Genomic DNA, 23260 nt, shown 5'->3' with positions numbered 1-23260 from the left:
GCATTGTCGTATTCAGCTTTGTTCGAGAACGTCGTGCTCACGGACAGTGTCGTTTCTGCACTGGGTTAAAACTCGCGTTAACGTGCTGGCGGAAACTCGAGGCCCAGGACAAACCTGTCGCGACGAACGACGCGGAGGTCCATGAAACTTATTGAGATATGTGTAATTTTGTGTACCACACTGGATTAGCCGCGTAGTAGTGACACATATATATGAGCATGTGCGTGCGCAACGTCCCGTAAAACAGAAGAATGCAACTGTTCCGTACGCGTAGTAGAAAAGAAGATGCTGAGACAAAAGGAGTGCCGAGACGCGTGCAATCTACGTATCTATGAAAGTCTCGTTAATCACATGTTAGAGAAATATGAAACTATTTTAATATCATTTCTACATGTAATGCGTGTGTTCCCATACATTTATTTCGGTGACTAAGATCCACAATTTTCAACAAAACTCCGAGGCCGTCCGGAAGGTTTCATTCGTTTTGCGAGGAAATAATAGACGCACAACGTTTTCTGTTTTATATTATTTTGTCGAATTACGTACGATTTTGTTCTGTTGAGACAGACACGTTTTTGACACAGACAACGTTTTCTGTTTTATATTATTTTGTCGAATTACGTACGATTTTGTTCTGTTGAGACAGACACCGTGACATTTCACAGACTTGGTTTCACGTTTGTATGAAGGTGCATTGTTGTAAAAAACGTTTGCGAAAGAAAGACACTTTCCAGACAACCTAATACTACTCGTCCTGTTTATGAGTAGGAGGTACCTAGTGATGTGTATGAGGAACGCGATAATTGGTTTAGATTGGCAAGGAAAGGATTAGAAAGAGAAATTTGGATTAGAAAGAAATGAAAGGATTGGACAGTGAAAATTACTGATTCAAGATAGTAAAAATTTCCAGAAAGAAAATTGAATAAACAATTATTCATTGGCTGTGATGATATCTTGACAAATTCATTGTTGAAATTTGTGTACATATCAAGGTATATTAGGGTAAAATAGTAGGTATAATGAGGTATATTAGGTAGGAAACTGGGTGAAAAAAGCTAGCAACACGAATGCCAAGATTGATTAAAGGATAAACGATAAGTGTCAAATTTTAATGTATATTGTCCTCTTTAGAAAATCAGCTGAACAAATATTTACTGCTAATTGGTATTCTTAACAAATTAATAAAAGGCCGGTTCTTCTTATAAAATAAACAGAAATTTGATCTTAAAGAGGCTAAACGTTTTAGTAATTTTGTAATTTTCCAGATTTATTTCAATTCCTTTACGTTCGTAATGCTTAAAGGGATAACTGCCCTAACCAATCGTCGTTTTCCGGTCTCGAAATTTTAGAACTCGGTCTGTTTGCTTTTCAAATAATTTATCAGTTGCTCCGAGGCAAAGGGATAGTGTCAATGTAATAAATTTTATACAACTACGGTGCACTTTGTTGCAGGGGAAAGAGTTCCCGCGTTCGATTGGAATGAAACATTTTTCGACCTGACTTCTCTCGTGACGACCCGTAGCCCGAAATAAATTCGAAAGAGGAAATCGATGGTCGAAACGGAGAGCGCGCTGTGGCCGCAGTAAATGTTGACCCTATGCCTCAACTTTTCTAATAATACTGCGTTTCATCAAGTTTTCCCACCTATTTTCTCTCTCTCTCTCTCTCTCTCTCTCTCTCTCTCTCTCTCTTTACCATTTTTCCGAGCCAAATAACTTTCGATATTATTTTCGTTGAACTAATTTCGATGAGCTTCGTGATAGTTTGAAATGAGTCAGAGTTCTCATTACACAGTGAGCTAATGCACAGAGTAATGGTAGCGATTAGCAACTAACTACGATTTTAAATCCTTATTTTATTAGATTACTAACTTTCCTTGGGCATAGGAATGCATAAATTTTCATATTCGAGCATTTTATTAAGCTGTTAAGCGCGTCGTCTTATTAATATATAATTTTAACGCGTCCGTTATATTTGTAAGGAAAGGAGAATTTCATTCTGTTTTGTGAGTTTTTAAACATTGTCCAATATTTGTTTAAATGGACGGTCAGTTTTTGAAAACCAGTTAATAGAAAAATTGAATTCTCCTTTTAATTCAAACTGCCCAGAAAATTAAATTATTTCGGAAAACATCACAGGAAAATGTTAGCGTATCTGGGTTACCATTTAATTGCAAAATTAAAATTTAATAAATCCTCCACAATTCCAACTATGCTGATTTTAATCATTGCAAACATAGATATCATATAATTAATTTTTGACAGAAATAAAATGAAACGTAAAACGATCGTTAAGTTCTAAATAAAAGAATTGTTATATTGAAGAATTTCCAGCGCCAAGTATACTTATCTTTCCCATTTAATAGATTAATTATTTGCGACCCAGTAATAAAGAAGCGTAGAGCGTCAGGAATCTCGGACAAGCGATCTCAGCATCTAAGTAAATTAATAATGCGAGCTTAACAAAAATAGAGAACAAGCCAAAAAGAGCACTCTAATGATAAACAAAAAGGAAAATTTTATTATAACAGCGAAAGAGCTACCAGCAATGGAAACAGGAGACAGTATCATAAAAAGTATACGAAATCTGTGAAAACGTAACTTTAGACGAGATGGAGTTGAACTACAAAGTTGACAATGTGAAACGCGATACATACGAACTGTGCGCGACTAACTGGATGCTTTTTAGGAGGTCACTATGTCATGGAAGCAACCATACTCGCAAGTTTCCTCGTCATTGTCAATTTTTATCTTCCGTTGAAATAACTTTTGATCTTTATGACGCGTGCTCGTCGCCGCAACGCTTCCTCGCTTGATTTGTCTCTATCAACCGCGCAAATAATTGCGATGCCACGCGTTAATTCTGCACGAGTGTTATTCGAGTATTCGACTGAAAATAAAGGATGCATTACGATCCGTATCGTAAACCCGATAAACTCTAGCGTGTCGAGATACTCGAAACAGTAGCCGGACGTTTATCAGAGTGACGGGGTCTGGAACAATAGTCTTGTGTACATATAAATTAGCTCCATGTAAATTCGCTGGAGCGGCTTTTCATCGAGGGCGACAGTTATTTATCGGAGACACCTATGCTACACTCTCTGGCCACCGAATTAGAACTACACGAGGAAATGTCTTGTCTGATGTAAGAAGAAGAACGAGTATACGCATCGATTACGTCAGACGAATAGCAAATTGTTCTTGGTTGTTGTCGTTATTACTAAGTACCTTGACGATTATGCGTCTGTAGCAATTATTTATTCAATTTATTACTAATACATCAAAGAGAATCCAAGTTAATTCGTCTGCTAACTCATCATCGACTATACTATTCGGTGCGGATACAAAAACGCGGAATGTTTAGTAAAATGATGAGAACACAGAATATATGACACGGTAGTGTATATGAAGCAAATTGGAAAGAATGCGAGCTGTAATAAAAGAAGAAAGGAGGCAAAGTATTTAAACGCTTATCCTGTGAAACTTTTATGAATGTGTTGCATGTTTTTATTATTATTATTTAACTTGTACTTTACAATTTGTCCAGCTGGACATTTGGTAAATTTTTCTAATTTAACTGCTAAGTAACATGTGGATGGCTATCCCCAGGGGGATGATACCATCTTCGAGTTTGACTATTTTATTTCTTTAGTGAGGACAGTGGCGCGTGTTGCATGTTTAACACGGAACTTTTTAAAATTCCATTACTACTGTAACTGTAAGGGATCGCTGTCGTTATCATATTGCCGACATTCGCAACCAACTTGAAATCCTGATTCAATGATCAGGACGGCCGAAGCATCCAACACACGTACTGCTATTCGTGCGTTTCAATTTCATAGATGCATCGGTATCCTTTATGCCAGGCGAATTGCAGGCCTTGCAAGTACGTATCCGCTTTTACGATACGCCGCGACTGCGTCGAAACGCAATTTCCCTGAAACTTCCTCCATCTCGATTGATGTAGACGCGTGAAACCCAGAGTTGTTTGTTTTCGGTCAGAATATGGCGGAGAAGAGCGAGAGCTGGCGGTTTCTATGTGTTTATACGCTTGGAACACGAGCGGTGGAGCGGGTTATCCTCGAAGAAGGTCTTCGGGTTGCAGTCTCCTGTCTCTCCCGGCGCTTCTCGGTTTTAGATTACAGTCTTGAGCAAGCGTCTCGTCTCTCGCTCGCAGCAGGAACAACCGGCGTATCTCGTGTTGCCTCCCCGAACGGAACCGCCATTTGCCGAATTATAAACAATACGTTGCAGGCTGCGTTTGACGGCCGACAGACAAATAGCTGTGCCGCAGCATGTGGGCCCTGGAATTAGAAATGAAAGGCAGAATGAGCGAAACGTGCAGGCGCCTGCACCGCGTTCACGGCGGACTCCGGCCATGGAGATGAAGTTTCTAATTACGGAATTACGGACTATATGACCACAGACCTTCCGACGAGACTTATTACCTTGGAAAATTATTATGAAACGAGTATATTTCGAGTTGCACCTATAAAAGGGACGGCGTAGATCAAAAGGTATGCTGTGTTGAAAATTATTCGAAACGCAAATAGGAATCGGCGGTTTATTTTATGTGCATGTGCCAACTGTTTGCTGGAAATTTGGCAATGCTCGTTGGTAGAATTTGACTGTGGCTATCCTTCCGGCGAGCTAGATATTTTAAATTGCTGTTCCACACTGACGCAATCCTTAAAATCCTTCAAATTTAATGGTCAATTACGAAAATCATATGACTTCGTCATATTTCTTGCTATTTCGTTCCACGCATGTTATAAACGATTTTATAGATCAGATGCAAATTTTGAGTAGATTTCTTGCAATACTCCGTCTAATTCAATCTTTTCGACAGGATTTACTTAAAAAATCTATCCGAGCGTCAATACACGATTATTATAATTTACTGTATTACTGTCATTCTCTCAAATAGATCTAACAATATCTCTTTTTTTTTTACACATATCGAATGGCTGATTGATCGATCGTTTTTTCGATACCTCGGATTACTCGTCGCGTTTCATATGAAACCAGCCGGTGTCCTAATATTTACGAACGGAGATATATATCGAGTTGTTGCAGTTTCGTTATTTTATGTAGGTTAACAGGGAGTTTGGAGAAGGAATGACCGGAAATGGCCAGTTTTTCAGCGAGTCAGACCTGCACTGTTTACGTCGGGAAACTGGAAAAGCTCTGGCGAGCGGGGAGGCTCGATGGGGGAAGAGGATTTAAAGGATCGCGGCTGGAAGGGTCGTGCAAAGGATTCGCGCGCTCGATTGAACTCACAGTAGTCTCTTCATCTTTTCGTACACGCCTGTCTATTTATCTACTTCTTGGCCTCCTTCTTTGCATTCGAAGACCTTGTTATTTCTTTGAAATGGCTTGATATATGGGACGACTTAATATCGCGCGTCAGTTCATTCAGAAACGAATGCCTCTTGTCTGACTAATGCTCGAGCTTTTCCCTTCGCGCGATGCGCGCACTTGCCATTGTTCAAAATATTTCCGTGTTGCCGTAACTTCATACCTTTCGAGCTCGAGAGATACGCTGCAGAGAAATTCGGGTATTCGTATTAACGTTCGCGCTGTTCTATCTCTTTCGTTTATCTCTTACGTCGCTTTTTCCTCGGGAAATTGTGTTCTCGTTGCCTCTGTAAGTTTCAAAGTTTCGCGAGGTTTGTTTATATTTCCCTTTCGGTATTTTAACAGAATATTGTTATTAATACGAAGTGTTAGCTCAATGCTATGGTATATCCAACGAGTGAATATTTGTTCTCGTTTCGCAGCTTTGTTAAAATTTTTCATTTGCTACCATGAAGTGCCTGTTCCTTTCTTTTTCTCTCTCTCTTTTTTTTTTAAATAAAGAAGTTGATTTTAACGCAACGCTATTATATGTCCGATAAATAAGCGCTCTTGTTTCGTAGCTTTCATAGAATCTTCAATTTGCCACCTCAAAATGTGTGTCCCATTTTTTAACTAATAAAATTGCAATATTTTCATTTTAATTCCTGGTATTAAGAATCAGACAAGGCTAACGTTATGATATATCTATAACAGTTCAGATAGTAGACAAATATTAGATGACAAAAGATACGAAAAAGTAGAGCGAATAAAAGTTGCACATTTTCTAAAGAGCTAACGGAGAAAATTAGTTTAATTATTTATTTGATCTACAAAGTGTATCAGTCTCTGAAGTTTCTCTATAAGGTCTACGTATAAGTAGACACACATTAAACTTCCAATTTCTTATACACCATGAGATTATCGCCATTAATAAAGATCGTTAATGTATCTCTTTCCTCTTTATAATTAAGTTTTCAAACTTTCTAGAAGAGATAACAACCAGCAACCGGGCACTCGTGATTTTTTCTTTGCGTTTTCTCTATCTCCTCGACTTCTTCGTTGATTTCTTCTTGTAATACGGGGCAATGGAGTTCCGGCAAGCGACAGAACGTGTCCGCTGGAAAAGTAAGTTCGCCAGCGTCCGTTTGCCACTGTTCAGATAGCGGGAAATTGAATTTTCGTCCTTGACGCGCTAGCGCACGCGACAGAAGGTGACTGTGCCGGTCCTTGAACGTTTCCGACCCTTATCGCAGAGATGGCTCTCGGTGTTCGTTTCGAATCCGACCGCGATCTCCATCGATGATCGAGATGAACGGATCCTTGATCTAAGATTTCCGTTTCCGGTTTGATTTCCGGCCGAGGACGCTCTGGATATTTGATTAGCGGATGCCGCGTATTTTACACTTGAACGTCAAGCCACCGAGATCGATTCTCATTTTCCAAGCGTGTCGAAGCCGAAGCTTTCTACGTTTTCGATATTCAAATGAGACCGCAATGGAGTTTTCTTAATGCAGTGGAGGAAGATTGTCGACATCTTTCACGAGTTTAAAATACGAACATCCCGCGTATAATACGATACTTCCGCAACACGATTTCAACACGGCTACAGGATTGTGAAAAGAGTTTCCTTTATAAATATATAAACATCTTTTAGTATGTAAATATGTATATGGTAGTTTTAAGAAATGTTACGGTGTTTGGAAAATTCGTAGCGAGGGTTAAGAAAGATTTAACTAGAAGTAGACCGCTTGTCGTTCATAACTACACAAGTCATCTTTCATCCTTTTCGGTAGCGAACTTTTAGGTAGTTTTTACAGTCTTCTAGAGTGTTTCATTTCTTGGCTGTGTCTTTCAAGTGAGTTCCATAAAGTCCATGATGTATAAGAATGAAGCTAAATTAGATAGAGATGAACAGCTGAGATAACGTGCAGCATTTCTTCGATGTATAATACTTAACATTGTCTAACCATAAAAAAGAAACTTCTCTTATTAACAAATTTTCCATGCTTCTCCTTAATGTGTTTAATTATATGCATTTAAAAGCAGTATTAAGTGAAACATTTCGTAATAAGGACACCGCGAATTTTCCGAACAACGAACAAATTAGAAAATGAAATTCAATTGAAGGTTCAATGTTAGGATACTAACCCTTTCACTGTGAATTAAAACGATATGCCGCAGTGAGCGATTATGTTTGAAAATATATATAAAAAAAAGAATTTCATATAGATTTTGGATGTAATTATTCATCTATTGATTAGTACGTACTTTCTACATGATAGATCGCAAAATAGTAAATATATAGTGATTGATCTATCGTCGTGACATTTACAAATCTTAACAATATGTTGTTTTCGACGTGATCGTATGACGTACGAGCTTCGTGAAAGAGTTAATGACAGAAGAAGAGACTTTCTCTCAAGTTCCAATCTTCCAATCTTTTTTTACGCTCTATCACGAATAGTCGGAGGTTTTTTTTATTATTTATTTATACTTTACAATTTATCCAGCTGGACGTTTGGTCAATTTTTCTAGCTTAATTGCTAAATAACACGTGGATGGCTACTCCCAGCGGGATACCATCTTCCAGTTTGACTATTTTATTTCTTTAGTGAGGTCAGTGGGGTGTTTTCTTTTTAGTCTTCTTTCTATGAGAGTTTTGCTCGTTTCAGCAGCCAGCTGGTTTGGACGTGTGCCGTTCTTCCCTTGTATTTTTCTGCGTATCTGCCGATTTTTTCTTTGACCTTAGGAATTTTAAGTCTTTGCGTATATCCTCCTTTCTGACATACGATGGGGCGTTGACTATTGTTCTCAGTATCTTCGATCGTAGCGACTCTAGTTTATTTATACTTTACTGCAGTCTCCCATAGTGGTATTCCGTACGTCCAAATTGGCTTTATTATCGTTTTGTAGATTTTTAGCTTATTTTCTATGCTGAGTTTAGAGCTTCGACTAATTAGCCAGTACATCTGTCTTCTTTTTATCCGTATTTTATCTACAATTGATTTAACGAAGAGCCAAAGGTGAGCGCGCAATCGCGAAGCGAAGACGATCGCCTTTGCTGAGATAAAATATTTAGACGGCCTGGATTCATCTACGACAATTACATTTCTTCGGAGCGACGCGTCACATTGCCATGCTACCGCAAATATGTCGATCTTCAGTAGCGGCAAAACTCGTGGCACGTCCCGTTAAATTCTCGGTCAAATTTCCGCGAACCTTCTATCCGTGTCGGTTAGCCGAGGTACGCGTCCCTCGACGTGGCAACCGCACTTTACTTAATGCAATTAATGACTCACTTAAACGTCTTGCTACGTCGCAAGTCCGCCGTTTCCCTTTAAATTGTACATTCCGCCCTTCTCCGCCCTCGACCTCCGAATTTCCGTCTGAATCGATAAGTCCCGGCGGTCCTTTAGTTTCGTTGTTAACGAGAGCCTGCGGAGTAATTAGTGATTCATGAATTGCAAAACCGAGTGCTTGCCGCCTCGCACCTCTTCTTTCGTCCGTTCTGTTCCCCGCAGACGATTCGGCAATCGTGGAAATTGCGCAACGATGAAAAATAATGCGAACGATTATTCGATTCGATTAAAGCAAGCGCGATTAAACCATATAGCGTTCCCTTGCATTTTCAACGGAACTGGCATTTTCGAATCGAATCTGGTTAGGACGCAACGGTGGATTTGTATTAGGAATTCCGTTTTGGCGTGAAATTAATAGACATATACATTGTACGTACATACAGACGAGAATCACGAGTATATGTGTACTGTAGGTGAAATGAGCTTTGCATAGTATTGGTTTATCTACGGACTTACCTATACATTTATTATTAATTTCTATTCATACGTACTTTGTATCTTCTCAATCAATCTTCGATTTATGCAGCACACGTGTAAGAGTTTTTGAATAAATTTCCTTTACGTGAGATACGAATAAAACGCCTTTGACTGTCAGTGTAGATAGCGCGGGCCAGAGATACGTAAAATTTATTTCTTCGTTAGAAGACTCAGAGAAAATTAGATAAACTCGAAGAACCATTAGTAGAGATGTTCGTGGAAATTCAAATTCTTACGAATGTATTCAGTGGAATAGAATCTAGGCAGTGGTTCGTTTCATCCGTTAAATATCGTAATAATTACTGTAGATTGGATATTTTATATAGTTTTCCATGTTATATGCAGTGTGTGTTTTCTTGCGTCTTTAAATTTTCCATAAATGTATAGACACTGGTAGTCTAGTGATAACGCAGGCTAAAATTCGCGGTCAGAGTGCAACGTAACACAGACTTGCTATAATACAGTTGCTTCAGGACAAATTCTCTTAGTCTGTAGGTTGTCGGAGTCAGTTTCGTGAATCACGAACGCTGCTTGTTCGCTCGCGATGAATTTTCTTGCATCACTCCAAGAAAGGCGTCTTCGCGATATTGTCACGGCAAGAAGCTGCTTGTCAAGAACTTTGGCGAACTTCAAACAGTGGCAGAACTCCCTGGTGCCTACGCGTAATCCCTAATCCCGTTTTCTCGATGCTCCTCAATGTCATAAGCGCGATACTCTGTCGGTGAATCGTTTGACTCCTTAACTTGATTCCTGCAGCACTTACGTTGAACGTCTAATGATGAAGCTTGCGCATGTTTCGGCATTATGTATAACAGTTACATTATCCCTTACGACAATGATCAGAACGAAAACCTGTTCAAAGATATTTGATCCTTTGATGTGGAACTTTCGTTATCTAAAATTACGCACAAATACACGTAGTTCGTACAAGTGGTATTTGTCGAAGATGAAACTTTGATGGAATATGGTTAAACAATTTATTAAGACAGAATTATTAATTTTTCTCGTGGGAATAATACTTACGAATCCTTTTTTAATCTTTTTCACGTCCACTCATTTCTGTCATAGTTATATTTGCAATTCGGCGAAAGATAAGTATAGTATATAGGTAATTTGATGATTCGATAACAGTGCAAGGAAATATACATGATCCAAAAAGATCTTGTCGACCATCACGCCTCATTTGTTTTGTTATTTCTCGTCCACGAGTACTTTGCGATTCGTAATGATAGGATATACGACCTTAATAGCTAGTAATCGAGCAATTGTTCAAGGTGCTGGCATCCAATCGGTCGGAATATGGATTCGTCGACGCTATTAATCAAGTAGCCGTTCACTATCAATCATTCAACAAAATCAATCTGAATCACGCAAACGCAAAATTATTGCCACGCTTGCAGCAATGTCTTCATCTATATTGCTTGATTAAGACTCATCGATTAGTTCGGTATAGTCTGACACTTGGGTCCTCGATGCACATGACGTAGTGCGTTCTGGCTGATCGTCACAGTTAGATTAAATATAATGGAATAATCGACTATTAAGTTGGAATATATTCTGAAATATCCGTTTCTAACGTGTTTTCTTTCATTTATTAACACGTTCGCCGCAGAGACAATTTTGGCTAACTTTCTATTCACGCGGATAGTATTATTAGGTCGTCCGAAAAGTTTCTTTCGTTTGATAAGAAAATAATGTATGCACAATTTTTTTCTTTTTTATATTATTTTTTCGAATTACGTATGATGCATTTTATTCTATTAAGATAAAGATTAAGCTTCATGTTTGTATAAAGATGCGTTGCTGTAAAAAACACATCTGCGAAAGAAACTTTCCGGACAGCCTAATATTTTAGATTAAAATGAACAAGAAAATATATAATTGATTTTCTACTATTGCATTCCGCAAAATACGATATCGCAGCCTTGCGTGAAAAGTGATACAAGTCAAAGAATTACCAACCAAGTTTACCAACGAAAAATTAAAACTTAGTTTATGAAGAAGAAGCTGACAAAACAGGTTCGTGCCATCTTTTTCTTTTATTTTCCTTAAGCCTGGAAAACCACCCTTCTCGTCAAGGCGCGACTAACAACAAGACGCAGTTCTAATACACTGCACAGTAGTAGAAAAGCCAGTATGAGCGACATAACTGCTCTGTACCAGCCAAATTACGAAGGTGGACGAGTAAGATTTTCATAATTAATTATCGTCTCTGAAACATCTTCATAGGGATAACTGGAAAACCGCGTTTCTCGAGTTGTGTCATCCTTCACGTCAACTGCAAAGGTGTGATATGTATTAGGTTGTCCGGAAAGTTTTTTACAACAGTGCACCTTCATACAAACGTGAAACCAAGTCCGTGAAATGTCTCGGTGTATATCTCAACAGAACAAAATGGATCGTACGTAATTCGACAAAATAATATAAAACAAAAAATATTGTACGCCTATTATTTCCTAGTAAAACGAAAGAAACTTTTCGGACAACCTGATATTATTCGCCATACAAACGGTTCAAAAATATTGTCCCTGCGTATAAAGGTGACGATAGCGAAAGGCCATTTGGTTGTTATGAAAAGGGTTTGGCATACAAAAATAATTCAGAGACGCTAGTTTATCAGGACAGAGAATGAAGATGGCTCTTAAAGGACAGAGATGGGACGGTTGTAATGGCTGCCACAAGGTTACCACATCAGACAGCAGTTGGGCCCACCTTTCTCCCCATTTCCATAGCTATTCCATTACCGAGCAGTTCTGAGCCGACCTTGTAATCTAATAACTAATCTTGCCAGGGCGCGCAGCCTCGGCTGTATTCCCCACGTATTTCGGGACAAGTTGTGCAACGCCAGCTGGGCAAAAATGAGAGGATGAGGCTCGGGCACACGAGACCGACGTTGTCAAATAAGCAGACAGGATATAATTGACTGCATCTGCATAAACGAAATTCTCACCGTCCGTTTTCGTTTCCCGGCCGTCGCGTTTCTCTCGACCCACACAACCGCACCCTTTCCCCTTCCTAAGAACAACGATACGTTCAGAAGCGCACAAAAAGACAACGAGGAACATTTCTCTCGCGGTTCTTTCGTAACCTCTCTAAGCAATTTTCATAACTCACTGTCGGCGACATTCTTGAAAGCGTGTACGTAGTAGCATTCGTCTCACGTGTTACGTCACAATGTGTGTGTCCGGCATTTCTCGTGGTTCTGTAGAAATTCTTTTCATTGCGTGAGATTAGCTCGATGCAAATTAGTTGCAGAGATTACCTGTATAACTTTTGAAATACACGTCAGACGTTGTGGTTATTTGCTAGTTAATTTTCGTTCTACGCGTTGCACGTGTAAGTACGAGCTTTTTCTCTACTTCTGCTTCGTTCGCGTTCATCGCGCCATTCTAGACCCCATTGTATCTATCCGACGTTAAAAGATTTCTTCAGTTTGGACGAAATATGAAGAAAGGCCTATTGGTGTGCATGATATCAGGTTGTCCGAGAAGTGTCTTTCTTTTACAGACACGTCTTTTACAACGATGCATCTTTATACAAACACGAAACCTAATCTGTCAAACGTTGCGATCTTTATCTTGATAGGACAAAATGGATCATACTAAAATAATATAAAACGAAAAATGTTGTGCATCCACTATTTCCTTATAAAACGAAAGCAACTTTTCGGACCACCTAATACTTCGTTTCAATTTTGTGTATCGATTTAAACGATTATATCACAATATTCCATTTGCCTTTTTCAACGATAAACAATAGATAAGTATTTTTACGATAGATTACGATAGAATTCGCGTCTTTACGAACTTATGGCTTATGACATAAAATATTTGGAAGGTACCTTTTACAGAAAATATATATTGCTTCAACTTTTTAACCAAATGTACACGTACCATAACTTTTTAAAATATTGCTCCATCTCCTGCAACTTATCCTACACGGGCTATGTAATAATTTGATTTTACCCAGTTTGGAATGAAAAGTGGGAAGAAGAACTAAGTTGAAAGATGCATACTGTAGCAAAGGTGGATATTCATGGTCCTCATAGGCGAACAAGGTCTGGTGATAGAAAGTCGTAAGAAATGCGAGGATGTACAAGTTGTTAAAGTGGAACGCGGATGTTTGAGGTAACGACGGGAAGATTCGCGGAAGTAGGACCGGTACGCGTGGCGGTGACGGAACCGCAAGCAAAATAGTTAAAATTTATAGCGAGGCCGGAGCCGCAACCTCGGCAATCCGAGCGATAAATTGTCGAAACAACGATTTATAACAATAGAAAGCAGGTAACCGAGTTTCTCGTTACAAAGCGAGCGTAAGAAATGGATATCGCGTTCGAAGATTTATCTCGTTTTATCGTTCGATATAAATTACCATATCGCCGATTTTTCGCGTATCAGAAACCAATTTATGATATAAGAAAGTCATCGATATTGTTTCTAGTGTCCATCCAGGAAGAGGAAATGGAAAACGGGAAACACGCTTCGAAATATATTGGACGTGAGACAAACGCGGAAGATCGTGCAAAAGTTTAACTAACTTTTTAGATTCCCGTGATAGTGCGATGCTTTCGTCGTATTCCCAGAAGCTTTTAGAAAACAGCTCGTCATTTCCTGCGACCGTCAACGGAGAGAGCTTTCGCTAGCTCGATCGCCCCATTCGCGGAAATTTATATAACTACGATCGAAACACGAATACGCTAGCAAATTGAGCGTCTCTCCGAGATAGTAGATTGTGTAATATTTCGTCCCACTGTTTCTTTCGTTCTCGAAGTAGCACGTTCGTGAAAAAGAACAAAGACCATGGAATATCGTTGCGGCAAGTGAGAGAAAACGCAGATTCAAGTAGTACGACTGGAGGATAAGTCAGTCGACCGTTCAATATTAACGTAATTCGTAAATAAAATACGAACTTGACAAGAAACGCGGTCGCGTACATTGAAATTAATCCATCGGAGAATCTAGACAGCGATGCAACGCCCGCGCACTCCAGTTGAGGGATCTGAACTTTCACATTTGCCGGATATCGTGGACTGGATACGTCTTCCCTAAATAATTGCGAGCTGTTTCGTGGTCTGAATATCACGGTCGTTCTCCACGTTCCATATTCGTTCTGTTATTTTACCGGGTTGTTTCGTACTCATAGAGGACAGAAAGATCAAAAAATAAAGGGGAGAGACTTTGGTGGAGCGTCGAGAACGACGGAGGAGCAGGAAGAAGGAAGCGGGTCGTCATAGACCTGGATACCGTCTATGTATTTTCCTGTGGCACGGATACTCAAAAAACTGGGTCGAATATCCGCGGCGTAGGTTTTCTAAAGCCGGTGTTCCGAGGCGTTTCGACCCAGGCCACTCGGCAGAAAAGAGCTTCGAGCACTAATTAAAGGGGCTGTTTCGCTACGAGGGTGAACATATCTCGCGTAATCTTTCGCTGTGACACGTCGTACGCCTTTGACCATCGTTTCGTCTCTTCGATACTATCGCGTTCACTGTAATTCCCCCAGTACATATGTATACGAACGATATACAAATGTATACATAGTGTGTCAAAGAATCGCGGTCAAATCTTGAAAACATGTAATGGTTATCGAAACAAGCGAAAAGTCCTTAATAAATACCGATCTAAATAACGTTGGTAAACTATGGACTTTTATGTATTTATTTATTTATTTATATTAACTTTAATATGCAGAAATTCACAGAATGTATAGTGTTTAATATCTACAACATCAAACGTCTGTTTAAGTTTCATTACTTTCATGGGTTTCAGTAGCGTTTATATAAATATGAATTTACGTAAGATCTCGCTATCGATAAAGTATCGATAAAGATCTATCCACAAGTTGTAGTGTCTCGTCTACTATGTTTCTCATAAAAGTACGTATACGTTGAATGATCTCCTGTTTCTCTCTTGTCGACAATAGTCTTCGATTCGCTGTTTTAATTCACTCGACGAATTAATAGGTTCGTTATATGCTATACTCTGTCCTCACAGGCAAAAGTCTGTTAGATTTGTTTTTGATGGACGAGCTGATCGGTGCCATCCGCAATCCATTTTTCATTTTATCGTCGGTATATAAATGTTCCACATTTCTACAAAAGTGAAAACGCTCTACAACTAGGAAACCAACGATATTCGGATCCATGTTTTCTTCGGATCTCTCTTCTTTATTTCGTCACTGCTACATGCTCTTTAAGTTTGATACCAAGCTTTCGAGACACTGCGTATACACGAACCATTTGCTTCGTTTCCAACGAAACTGATTTCGTTTAGCCATTAAACGCGTTCGTGGGATTCGATTGTATGAAAAATGAAACACAGCCAAAGACAGCCAGAGCAGCTGTTCTTACACCTCCGCGTGCTTTCGTTCCGCATCGACCATTTCTTCTCTTCGAACCGGTCGTCGATTCCCTGCTGCGTTACTCGACTCTCTGATGGCCTTGGCTCGAATCATGGGTCAAGTTCTCACGAAATGCGTCACGTACGACGTGGAAAAAGCAGCGTGCTTGTTCTTTTGAAACCTTTTCTCGTATATTCGCCCTATTCTCTATCTTATTGGCGACCAACGACATCTTAGTCTTTGGAAAATGTGTTTTCTCTCGCTACAACTCGCGTTTACTTAGACGTAATGGCATTGCATCGAGACGCGCAAAAATCCTGTTTCTTGGAGACGCGAGAAGGATGTCGACGCAAACGGGATTCTCCCTTTTACCCTGTGCGCTCGTTCAGCCCTATTAAACCGACTTGCAGCCATCTGAAAGCCACCCTTGGAGACAAGGGTGAAATGTCGGTAATTGTAAAGGAAGGGCTACACCTCGCCGATTTCATTGCTCTTGATGTGTATTATCAAGGCCGACGTTCTGAATAATCTCGATTCTAACGTTGAAACGACTCACGAAAGTATTTGAACGCTTACTATAGAAAATTCTCGCCAATGTATATTTCATTTTTATTACGATATTCAAACTTTTATCCTCATACAGCGAGAGTCAAAAGCGAGTGTACACCTTAAAGGAACGAGGGTCGTATAATATTAACCTATAAGCTAAGGGTATACAGCATACCTATGTTTGATAGTGATAATTTTTATTCCTACATTAATGTGTGCAAAAGCTTCTGAATAAATTTCGTGCTCTCAGAGTGTATGCACACTTTTGACTCTCGCTATATTATACAGTGGCTATAAAAAGTATTTACGCACGCTTTTATTTTGTAAAGCGTTTTGTTTTCATGAGATCGTACATTTCATTTTTGTAACATCAAACTTTTACCCTCGCATGAAAGTACTACTAAATGGTATAAAAAGTACACTTGGTCCTAATTAAGTAATATAGAAATAAATGGAGTACCGTGAAAATGCTTTTTGTAGCCACTCTGTATTGCACGAAACTTTTCGAAATTTAATTCGAATGTATAGAATCTACATATACACATGTAGAAGTCACAAGTTACCCACTATTGCCATATATTTAGTAAATAAATTAATATATAATACATCGAACGATGATCTTAGCTGAATAATAGTAAATAGTGGTAAATGTTAAATATTGAGTTCACGAATATCACTGAAATATCAAAATATTTCTACATGTATAAGTGAAATTACTCAGGAGCTTTGGTCCTGACAACACATACCAGGAACAACAAAATCATTAAAATATTCTCTTCTCTATACAATCATCTGGAATATCTTTCTCTACTCAAAAGAGTATAGTCTTTCTACCAGAATTTGTCCATGGCTATTAATTACTCTGTTGAACGAGTCGGGCCGTATCATCCGCGGATCAGCGTGTTTGCTTCTGGAGACACAAAAGCGCGCTGCAAAGGCTCGTACAAAGAAGGGAATCAGGTGGAACAGAGAGTGGCAAAGATAAATAGGCAGATACAGTGGCAAACGGTCGAGCGAACAGATAAATGTATAGGCAGTGTGTAAAGGGGCGAAGGAAGCCGAGGGTTGGAAGGAGGCGAAGGAGAAAATGGGCTGGGAAATAGGTCCGGTCGATTCCAGCTGTAATTGGAAGAATCGATTTGTTGCGATGTCGAGTGTTGTTCTAGATTCTCGCGTGTCTTCTAATGAATTTTCAACTGAAACACTGGCCTGGCCCAGATCGCGTCGTTCGTATTTCATATAGCAAGAACCTCGATGGCTATTCCTGGTCTTTGATCGGAAATAGAAAAATTCCTGCGATTTTTCCACGTGGATTCAACGACACGGCTATTCGATCTTCAATCGTTTCTGCCAATCAAGCACTTCTCGTCATCTTTGCAACGGCAATTATTCTTCTCGATCTAATTAACTCCGTTACGTTCTTTGAGTCATTTTCGAATCGTATTTCTCTATCGTTAGGCAATCTCTGAAATTTCAGCCAACTATGGAAGAGTCGTTATTGGCACGCGACATTTTTCCTTTGAATTTTATATGGAAGATCCTTCTTTCATATTTGAAATATTTTTTTTTTGGAGGGTTAAAACTAAAACGAGATAAAAAGATGAAAGATTCGATCATTTTATGCGAGTTTAACAGTTTTTAAAACTCGATCCCTCTTTTTCTATGGACACTCGATAAAAAGACTCGTTCCGCGAACAGAGAATAGTGGCGCAATTTTCGTTTCAGCACGATATCGCATGAAATTGGGGAAATAAAAGTTGGAAACGTTGAAAGAGGCAAATATGTGGCAGCTGCGGCGTTCATTCGCCGAGGGTAATCGCGTTTTCTGTTTTGCTCGTACGTTCCATCCTCGCAGACCATTCGAGGTCGTCGTTCGAGGAGACGAAATCGGAATGCGACTGGGACAATGAACCCATCCCTTGGAAAAATCGAATAAAACGACGGCTCGTAATCTTCCTGCCACCGAGGATAAACCCAGCCCCATCGTAAACGAGACTGTCCACTTACCCTATCAATGAACCGACGCGTGCACAGGTAATTCGTAATAAAACCTCTTCCTCGTGTCGCGTTTAATTAAACCCTGTTTCTGCCCGTACCCGAGTCGTGCGACTCTATCTAAACCTCTGACAGCGTTTTCTTTTTCAAAAATTTTCTTTTCGATCTATGCGAGGAAATGGATATTTCACAATTTCTATGACGAGGCCGAAAACGCTTTTTCCAAGTTCAAGTCGGTTTTTGGCGGCAATGGTCTGTCCTTTTGAGAAAATAAATTTGAAAAATACGCTCGCTAATCTATTATTCATTCGTTGCTTCTTCTTCTTTTTTGATCGCGTTTAAGTCTTCGAATCGTGAAATTCTGAACTGAACTTTGCTCCGTAACCGCCTGGTTTGTTTCGCGACATGTCCAACTTTTATGGCGAGCCTGTGAAGACTCTTACTATGTCCGAACATGCTCCTAGCGGGAACGATATCTTTTCCACAAAATAAATTTGGAACTTGTTGGTGGAAAACCCAGTTTACGCGACTGCAGTTCATGTAATTACAGTTTTTCTGTCTTGATATTTTTTTAGATTGGCAGAATCGTTCAGCAGCATTCAGTTAATCAGGCATTAACTAAAATTTCGTACCAATAAGGACGAATTCTACTGTAGCGTAGAATTCATTCGTTCTCGCTCACGTTAAAGTCTTTCAGCCAGTCTGAACACGAATACGATATTTTTGACATATACATGCTCGTATTTTATCACGAAATTGCTGCTATATCACGTTGACTGAATTCTGCTCTGTAACTGTGTTTCGTGACAAGACGAAACGATAGGCCGGCTATCGACGTGTCAGCGTTCGTGCCATTTGCGACAAAGTGATACCAGCTAAAGAGCTAAGGCAGCACAACGGGCTGTCAGCCACAGTGGTTTCCGATCGGCTCGATAACCGGTGAATAGATCGTCGCTACGTTTAAGTGCGTCGAATCGAGTCGCGTAGTTGGGAACTCGATTAGCGACGCCAGGCCACGGCCCCGGAATAATTGCTAATTAACTGCGTGCCGCGACGAGCCGCGACGAACCTCGAACTTGAACATGGTCAATCTCTCTCTCTCTCGCTTTCTCTCCTTCTCTCTCTTTCTCTCCCTCTCTCTCTTTCTCTCTGCGTTAGAACGGCTAGCCAGCTAGAGAATAGCCATTTGCAAGAGGAAACTTGGAGCACTTTGATCTCTCGAACAAATTCGAAGCGAATGAAACTTCTGTTGGCCACGAGAATAATTCGAAAATAAACGGAACTCTGGTCTTCGACTCTGATCATTGCGAGTCACAGTTAGTTACAGTTAGACACGAGTACATGCTTTCGCCTCTCTCATTCGCAACTCCCATAGCTCTAACTCCTTAAATTCGCCGGCAAATATCGAAACTTTGGACAGATCTCAATGAAAAATTTGACGTCTAGTCATACAGCCAGGTGAAATGCCAATGAAACAAGGTAGAATCTTCGAACAACAACCATAAAAGAAAAAGAAATTATTGGCTGCACTGGCTAGTATACCATAGATTAGCTCATCATCATCAGGAAAAATATTCCTTGAGAAACTCGCTCAACATTTACCTACGAGCTTATTTAATGGATTCTAATACGCTAAAACGAATGAAACGTGTTATGAGCCTAAGGACGAAATAAAATATCCGCTTGTTGTTAGTCCTAACAGATGACAACGAACGAAGATAATTTAGAAAGAAGATCTTACATCTCGCAATTTAAAATTCACCGATTGTTCGCTATAAAACCTACCTCCGTCTGTCTGTCTGTGATCTTTCGATAGAACGTTGGCAAGTTTTAGAATCTGGCGCAGTTAAACAAACAGTTGGGTACCGAATCGAGTACAAGCGGCAGCAGGATTATTAAGCCGCTTTCCAAATATACGATTTAAAGGGAAGATGTGCTGGCTAACTTGGAACAACTACGGTCCAACTGGAACCGGCGCAATAAATACAGGATATAATCCTAACTATCTGAAATGGAGCGGGCAGCTCGGGAACCAGAGCGTGGCCGATGTTGTCCACAAGCTCTTTAACGGGACCTGGTCTCTGGCTGCGAAACAACGCAGCACCTGCCATGTACCGAATATTTGTTCTGGCAACCGTAGTACACTTGTACCCGAAACTTCGTTACATGCGCTGGATGTTGGCCGTGCAACTTTCCAACAATAAGGATGGCAGATGGGCAACCATACGCGAAGCCTGATACTTCAAAATTTGTCTTTCGTTCGCAAGTTGCCGAGACCAGAAGCTTGGTCGTTTCGAATGATTTCAGCTGATTGCTTCGAATATATCGATTCTACGACGGGATTAGGACCGCGTATAATTATTTCGCTGCAGATATTTATGCGAATTTATACTTCTATCGAGATGATTAAAACACGGGATTTAAATAGAGCAGCCAATCTGCCGAATTGGATTTCACAGATTTTATAGATGGATATTGGTTTCAGAATGCATTTCTATAATTTCAGTTTATTATTCTAAGATTGCTTTAATTCGCTGTAAGTTATTCAAACTTGTTCTACGTTCTTGATTTATTTTCGAGAATAGAACGAGCTTCTACTGATGATCCATTTCGGCCTAGTCGAGAATCAACCAAGTTCTCGTGCACTTGACAAATTTTCAAACTCGATTTTCTCAATGACCGAGCCTCCAACACAATTTCATTCTCCCTCAGTTTCGTCTTACCTAGAAACATAGAACGAATCTGTGGTGAATCTTTTGAATCATAAAACGTACCTGACGTCGCTTGTCGCTTACTATTCACGAAGACTCCTCATTTAAATGCTGGCAATCGATACACTTAGCGTGATTGAGTTCCAAGCTGTTTTCTATCCGCCAAATGTGATTTCATCTGCGAGTGTCCGAAATGTTTGACCGTGTCTACTCGCGGTACAATGAAATTGTTTAGTATTATCGGAGGACGCGTGCTTTCCTTTTAGCGCGACGTGAAACTTTCCGATTGGAATACGAAACTCTTCCCGAAGGGACAAATCTTTTCTTGGAAACTCTCGTGTTATTGCACGCCTTCGAATGTAAAGACCATAAAAAAAAAAAAAAACAGATGGTTGGATGTTGTGGGCGGTTATTGCAGATTTCCCTGTGGGAGAGGAGGAAAATCGTTTCGAGGGATGATCGAGTGACCCGTTACGATTCAGCGGTGTTTCCTGTTTGTTTGATGTAGTTTGGCGCGCGCTAGGTCCAATACGATTTCCGTATAGGTCGGACCCCGGGAGAGAGGAAGCGGACGGCCCTTATCTTTTGACGCAGCCACCACCGGCCTTAAATCCAATTAGAGTAAACGAATCGCCGCGTGCAGTCTGCAGAGACAAGGAATTTTCACCCCTCCCACTGCGAAAGGAATTCAAAACGCGCCTAATTTCACCCAGTGCCCCCGTATCGTTTGGAGGTCCGATTTTTCATTCTTATTCTACTGAATGTTCCTAGGTAATCGAACGAAAAATGTCATATAAACGTAGAACGTCATTTAGAGTCTCGTTAAGACGTTACAATGAACGTACGAAATATTTTAGTAACATTAGCTGTTAATATGGAATTTTAATAAAAATGTTGACAAAGTACTGAATTTGAATACTGTAGGAAGCTTATTTTGATTTTGCTTCGTCTCAGTGAAACGATCTGTTCTCTTTATCAGTTCGCCACGTACATTTGTTACTATTACTAATATTAGGTTGTCCGGAAAGTGTTTTTCTTTCTCAAACGTGTTTTTTTACAACGATGCACCTTCATGCAAACGTGAAACCAAGCCTGTGAGATGTCGCGGTGTTTATCTCAACAGAACAAAATGGATCGTGCGTAATTCGGCAAAATAATACAAAACAAAAAACGTTGTGCGTCTATTATTTCCTCACAAAACGAAAGAAACTTTTCGGACAACCTAATACTTGTTATTTTGTAACATTTGACTTTTTTTTTAAAGCTATTCACAGTTACTGATAAATTGCGAAAGATATCGAAAATAAAAAGACATTGGTCTTTATAGCTATTTTTATCTTATATCTACATCCCTTCGAAACGTGCTTTTTCACGCACCTAGGTACTTAACTAATCGCTACACCCACTACTCCGATGTATCCCGTTATTTACGCCAAGTCACGGAATCATTGAAACAATTATCCTCGTCCTTGATCACTAACGGCGATAAGAAACGCTGGTGAAAACGACCAAACTATAGAAACGCGTTATCAAAAGGAGGAACGGACGTATCACGTGGGCGTAAAAGGTTAATGGACAATTTAGATTGATGTTTCGGCACGCGTGTGTTAGCGTCATTGGAAAACAGGTAACCTTTGAACTCGAAACACGCAAAAGTGAAAAATTTCCTCCGTAAACGTCTATCGTAAGAGCGATTTTTATTCGACTGATTAATCCTGCTGTCTAGCAGGAGGATCGCTATATATGTGATAATTCAGCTGTGATGTTTACGAATGTGAGTGTACATTGTACATCTGCAGATTGGTTTCAACTTTTATTGATACGATTATGATATTCGTGTCCACTTATCTTGTTAATGAAAGTCCGAAATTTTTTGTGTATATCATATGTATTATTAATTATTATATATCATTATATATGTATATTATCTATATATATATAATTACACGCGTGTTTCTTTCTTTATGCTGTTAATGAATATTCAAAATGTTTTATGTAATATTCATATGTAGAAGTTGCATCTGCTATATAATGTTATCGAAATGTTACTGGGAAATGTTAACGTATATTAATGAAAATTCAGAACATAATATACGTATACGTTGTATCTGTTATATAAAATATTTTGAACTTTCACTAGCAACGCAATGAGATACGAATATCAGCATTATATTAATAAAATTCGAAATCGATTGGAAATGTAGATACACCTAAGTATATTTTCAATGGCAAGTGTTCGAATACTTTTGCGAGCTACTGTATAGCTGGCTTCTTGAAGCAGAGCTGAATCGTCTGGACGATTTTAAATACGCTTTTGCCATGTAATTTCCTCAAGGACCATCGACCAACTTGATGGATGATTTTATCGTATTTTTTTTTCGTCGACGCCCCTCGAGTCGTTTGCCAAATCAACGCGTTGCTTCCCTTTTCGTTTCGACTTCAACTCCCTTACCCCTGTCGTTTACGCGAAACACCAACGTAACACCCGTACCTCGAG

The 23260-nt window shown here is 39.6% G+C and overlaps 1 protein-coding gene and 1 long non-coding RNA gene across 4 annotated transcripts in view; one reads left to right on the top strand and one right to left on the bottom strand.

Moving 5' to 3' along the window:
- The window catches only part of LOC126923997 (uncharacterized), a 301345-nt gene that overhangs the window by 1692 nt on the left and 276393 nt on the right, over positions 1 to 23260 (bottom strand). Inside the window, exon 5 of one of the 3 annotated variants that reach the window (XR_007713363.1) lies at positions 3502 to 4303. The exons of 1 other annotated variant lie outside the window; for it this stretch is intronic. This is a non-coding gene — a long non-coding RNA (uncharacterized LOC126923997). Of the gene's footprint in view, positions 1 to 3501; positions 4304 to 20546; positions 20776 to 23260 lie in introns of those variants that run through there. One more of the 3 variants, XR_007713367.1, reaches the window with a different exon arrangement.
- Positions 1 to 23260, top strand: part of LOC126923992 (complexin) — a 324121-nt gene that overhangs the window by 57687 nt on the left and 243174 nt on the right. The window lies entirely within an intron of this gene.

The sequence above is a fragment of the Bombus affinis genome, chromosome 14 (genome assembly GCF_024516045.1).
Source record: "Bombus affinis isolate iyBomAffi1 chromosome 14, iyBomAffi1.2, whole genome shotgun sequence".
NCBI classification, from domain to species: Eukaryota; Metazoa; Arthropoda; class Insecta; order Hymenoptera; family Apidae; genus Bombus; species Bombus affinis.
This window is presented reverse-complemented; position numbering and strand designations above follow the sequence as displayed.